At 54.4% G+C, this 5401-nt stretch overlaps 1 pseudogene; it reads right to left on the reverse strand.

Annotated features, from left to right (window-relative positions):
• Nucleotides 1-1610: 1610 nt before the first annotated feature.
• On the reverse strand, nt 1611-1706 carry LOC123391252 (annotated as a pseudogene).
• Nucleotides 1707-5401: the final 3695 nt, after the last annotated feature.

A 5401-nucleotide genomic window follows, 5' to 3' on the forward strand; every position in this document is an offset into this window, starting at 1 on the left:
GGGCCTAGGCTTCCTGAAGAGGAAGGCAGACAGCAGAGCTGCTGTGGCTCCCCCCGACCCTCCCAGGAAAGGCTGCAACCAAGGCAGACCCGTGCTCTTTCTGAGTCAGGCAGATGCAGGTGGGGGCTCATCTGCTGAGCATGACTTGAGGACCCTGACTTCACCCCTGTGGTCTTAGCGTTCTTATATGTAACATGAGATTGAGATCACCTGCCCCACGGGGGCCCTGGCAGGGGTGAGGGGCACGACCGGTAGGGTTCTATCCCGGCACCGGGTACACAGCCAGGCCCATGGAGGCAGCCAGTAAAGGCTTGTCCCGCGGATAACTATGGGGAGCACACAGCTGCGAAGAGCCTGGCGTGGCTCCAGACCCCTGCGCGCTGACTCCACACGCTGGGTGGACGTATCATGCAGATCGACACTGGCTCGGGGCTTGAGGGGACAACAGCAGGGCGGGGGGCACCCCCATCTCTGTCCCTGGAGATGCCGCGCCTCCAGGGCACTCCCCTGTAGGTCATCTCTGGATCAGTCTCACCTGTTTTGGGTCTCACCTGCTTTGGGAACATGCGATTGCCCTCCCGTTCTTTGCCAGGTGCTATTGGTGGGGGGACCTGCTTGTTTCTCTGCGTGGCACAATGCAATCCTGCTCACTGCCATTCGTGTTCCGTTGGGCGTGTAAACCACACTCTGGCTCTTGCACACCCACCTGTGCCGGGCTTCATGCCTGCCCTCCCGGCCCACCCTTCCCTCTGCTGACTCCCAGGTAGTATCCCGAGGGGAGGCTGTAGGCAGCCAAGACCCCCACTCTGGTTCCCTTGGGACTACCCACATGTTAGCCACGAAAGTCCTGTGTCCTGGCAAACCCCTTGGTCCCAAGCAAACCCAGATGGGCAGCCCCTCTAGAACAGTGGACGTTGTCTCCCTAGAGGCCGAGTGTGCAGTCAGAGTGGGAGTGACACCGGGAGGACATGGGGAAGGGCTGCGTGTCAGGGAGGACATGGTCCAGGGCGAGACTCCTGTGTGGATGCGTGGTCCTCCCAGCCCCCAGGCAAGGTCCACTGTCCCTGCAGGGCCTGGTTGCTCACCTGGGGGTGTGTTCCCTGCCCTGCCCTGCCTGGCCCTTCATGGTCCATGTGATGATAACAGGCCCCTGCCCCGCAGGTGTCCCAGGTGTGGCTGAGCCCTCTCGCCTGGGCTCACGGTTGGCACCTGCCTGGAGGCCTGGCTCCAGCTCCCATCTATCTGGGTCAGGGGCGAGCAAACTACAGTTCCTAGGCCAAACCCCACCCGATGTCTGTTTTGTGTACCTGGCCTCTCGAGAATGGTTTTCTGTTTTTCAAAGGTTGAAAAGAGAAAAAGCAAAAGAAGAAAGTTTTGTGGCTTGAAAATTTTAGATGAAATATCAGTTTCTGTGTCTACAAATAAAGTTTTATTGGAACACAGACATGCCCCGTCACTCAGCCACTGTCTCTGGCAACTTTCCTGACGCAAGGGTGGAGGGAGGCTGTGTGGCCCTAGAGAGAATGCTGGCTCTCTGGCCCTTTGCCCATGGTTTGCCAACTCCAGCTTGGTGCGTCATGGAAATAATAGTTTTGCTAATTATAGCTTTAAAAAAAATGGAATGCTTCACAGATTTGCATGGGTAGGGGCCATGCTAATTTTTTCTGTATGGTTCCAATTTTAGCATGTATGCTGCCAAAGTGAATGCTAATGCTTCTTTTAAAAAAAAAAAAACCTATAAAATTGGCAACTCTAAAAACATGTTTTGTGTGTTTTAAAAAATTGTGATGAAACACATTTAGCACAGTCTTTATTGTTGAGTCATCTGTGTGGGCATCATTCAGTGACATTAGATGTGTTCCTGATATGCACCCGCCACTGCCATTTTTATCCAAACCTTTCTCATCACCCCTGTGATGGTGGATTTTATGTGTCAGTGTGACTGAGCTGGGGGTGCCCAGATGCATGATTTGATTCTGGGAGCTTCTGGGGGGGGTGACTTTTGGATGAGTCAACATTTGAGTTAGTAGAGTGTGTAAAACATTGTTTTCTCCATGTGGGTGAGCCACATCTCATCAGTCGAGGACCTGAACATAACAAAAGACTGACCCTTCCCAAGGCGAGGGAACTCTTCTGCCTGATGGCATTTAAAGTGGGACATGGGGTCTTTCTGGTTCTACTGCAGCTCCTGGTCTTCGGGTTCCAACTGGGACATTAGCTCTGTAGACTGGGTTTGCCAGCTTCTGTGATCCCGTTTGGAAATTCCTTACAGTAAATATCCATATCTGCTTCTCTCCAGAGCTTACGTATCTATCTTTAGTCTCAATATCTCCCATCGGTTCTGCTTCCCCGGAGAACCCTGTCCAGCCCAGCCCCCCCCCCCCCATAAATTCTGCCCCACTGACTGTACCTCCCCCCAATGCTACCCCGAAATGAGCTCTGTTCTTTGGCTGATTTTCTCTTGGTTCATTCAGGGGAGAAGCAATCTGACATTCATTGGGAGAATTCTGAAGTCCAGCTTTTAACTCCAAAGGATGCTGTTTTATAAGGTCTCTTCGTTTCAAGGAAGCTCCCGTTCTCACAAAAGCGGTGTGAGCACGTTCCTGTGAGTCCATAGGGCCGGCTCTGGAGAGTGAGTTTCAAGCTGACATTGACCTTTTCTGGCCTCACTCATGCAAGCAGCTTCCCGCTTGGCTGCATGGCAGAGAGGGACTTGTGGGTCCTCCTGTCCCAGGGTGGGCAGGGTCCAGGATTCGGGACTCAGGGGTTTGCCAAAATGTAGGACTTTCAAAGCTAAAACATGGGCAGTCCCAGAGAAGCCGGGGTGATGTGGTGTTAGGCACCCTACGTGCCACCCACAGACTCCCCCTGCACCCCGACCTGTGCAGTCAGCTGGGGGAGGGATGTGCCCGGAGGGGAGGCGTCAAGCCTGGCCCAGCTAGGTACCCAAGCCTCTCTCACACTCCAGGTCACGGTATGCAGGGACCCAAGCCTGCCTTGGCCTGCGGCCCAGCACCTCACCACCACAGGACCTCCCCTGAATTCCAAACATCGTCCCTGCTCATGCTTGGCCGGACCTTACAGCAGGGGAGGCTGGACGGCATGCTGTCTCTGTCCAGCACCGAGGGTGTGACTGGGCCATGGAGCCAGTTGGGAGTTCTGGGGTAGCAACCTCAGTGGAAGGAGATGGGACTGGGGTGGGGGCATCTGCAAACCAGGGGTTAGCTCTGAGGCCGAGTGGTTGGGGGCCCTGTGGTGCTTCCACACTCCCATTCATGGCACACTGCTGGGGCCCTTGGTTCTGTCCTTCATGGGCCTGGGAGCCACTTGAGGGCATGCCAGCGTTAGTTCCCAAAGTGTCCCATGTCCCACACGGGGGTGTGCATGGGTGGGGGAAGGAGTGAGGAAACCGGAGTGAAGGCCATTGCCCCAGGAACTTGAGAGAACAAAGTCCACATCTAGAACAGGGGGCCATTGTGGGGTTTGGCCAGACTGCGGTGGGAACACCCCTAATTGTTCTGAGAAACCCGGAAGGCTTCCTGAAGGAAGTGGGAGCAAAATCGGGGGCTGGTCTCCGCGGGAAGTGCCCAGGCTCCGGTGACTCTCTCTGTCCCCATGTCTGTTGGGAGGCCTTGCCTGGGGGAAGTTTAACAGGGCTAGGGCTGGGGCCCATCCAGTCAGGAGAGCTGCACCTCCTGCCAACCATGGGACGGACTTGGTGGAGACGTGGTGGCGTCACCGACTTAGGGAAGGCAAGAAGGTATGAGCAGGCGGCCAAGAATGTTCTCCTTGCTCCAAACACCATCCTGCGGGTTTATGGCGGGGGCTGTTTGCCCAAACCAGCTGAGGAAGGAAGCCTAATGAGTTTGCAAAGCTGCCGCTGGCCCAGCCCTGGGGGACGGTCAAGGGTCTCATGGAGGACATTACTGCAGGAGGAGCGTGGGGTCTTGGTTGCCCGGCTCTGTCTTCTGGGACATCCCCTGCGAGGTGACAGGTGCCCTCCTGTACGTCCACATGTATGTGCAGATGTAGCTGCTGCTAGGGCCCCGTTTCCTGCTTTCTGCTTTATAGGCGAGGAAACCGGGACCCAGAGAAGTGAGGTGTTTAAGGCTGCAGACGGCGTGGTGGGCTGGGCCTGGGGCTGGGTGCTCTGTGTCTATGAGTGGGACCGAGCTTCACGCTCAGGTGGTCTGTTCTAAGTGTTTGTGTTGTTAATTCCGAGCCCGCCCGAGCAGCTGTGTGTGGATCTTTTCATGAGCCGTTCTGGAGACCCATGGTACCAGGAGGCCACTTTTCCTAAAACATCAGACCTGCCCACAAATCCTCTACAGAGCTCTTCCTGGCCGCTGGCTCCCCGTGGACCCTCAGGCCCTGCTTCCCAGGCTAGTGGTAGCCACCCCGGTGCCCTTGATGGCATGTGGAGCATTGACCTGGAATATCAATGTCACTAGTTTGCCAGCCCAAGATGGCGTTTCATTGTCATCTATTTGAATGTCCCTGGTTGTTGAAGGGAATTATTTTTCCATAGGCTTATGGGCCATTCCTTTTGCCCCTCTGGTGAAACAGCTATTTGTATCTTTTACCTATGTTTTTTTTTATTATTGATTTGTAGGAACTCTATAGATTTGCTGCACAAAATCTTTTTTTTTTTTTTAAGATTTTATTTATTTATTTATTTGACACAGAGAGAGAGACAGAGAGCGAGGGAACACAAGCAGGGGGAGTGGGAGAGGGAGAAGCAGGCTTCCCGTGGAGCAATGAGCATGATGCGGGGCTCGATCCCAGGACCATGAGATCTTGACCTAAGCTGAAAGCAGACGCTTAATGACTGAGCCCCCCAGGGGCCCCAGCTGCATAAACTCTTCATCCATCACGAGAGCTGCCAGTACTTTCTCCCAGATTGTGGATTGACATCCGTATTCTCTATGCTATCTTTGATGAGGACGTATTTTTTTACAAACTCCTCTGGCTGTCCTTTGGAGGTGCTCCCAGGGTTGGCCAGAGGCTCCGTCTTTCTCTCTCAATGTCCTGGCTTTGGACAATCTCAGGGGGTCCATGGCTTCAAGTGGCTGTTGTGGGTGGAATTTTGTCCCCAAAGAGACGTGTTTATATTCCAGCGCTAGTACCTGTGGTTGTGGTGTGATTTGGAAATAGGGTTTTGCTGATGTCACTCAGTGTACACATAGATGAGGTCACACTGGCAGATGTGAACACGAAACCCAGCACCTTGGGTCCTTGCAAGAGGAGGAGAGACAGACAGACACACACCAGGAGAATGAGGTATGAGGACTCTGGGAGGGTGCCCTGTACTGACGCAGGCAGAGACGGGCTAATGTGTCTACGAGCCAGGGATCTCCAAGGGAGCCACCAAATGCCCAGAAGCCAGGAGACGCAGAGGTGG

The sequence above is a fragment of the Mustela putorius genome, unplaced genomic scaffold (genome assembly GCF_011764305.1).
Source record: "Mustela putorius furo isolate JIRA1106 unplaced genomic scaffold, ASM1176430v1.1 tig00000083_pilon_pilon_pilon, whole genome shotgun sequence".
NCBI classification, from domain to species: Eukaryota; Metazoa; Chordata; class Mammalia; order Carnivora; family Mustelidae; genus Mustela; species Mustela putorius.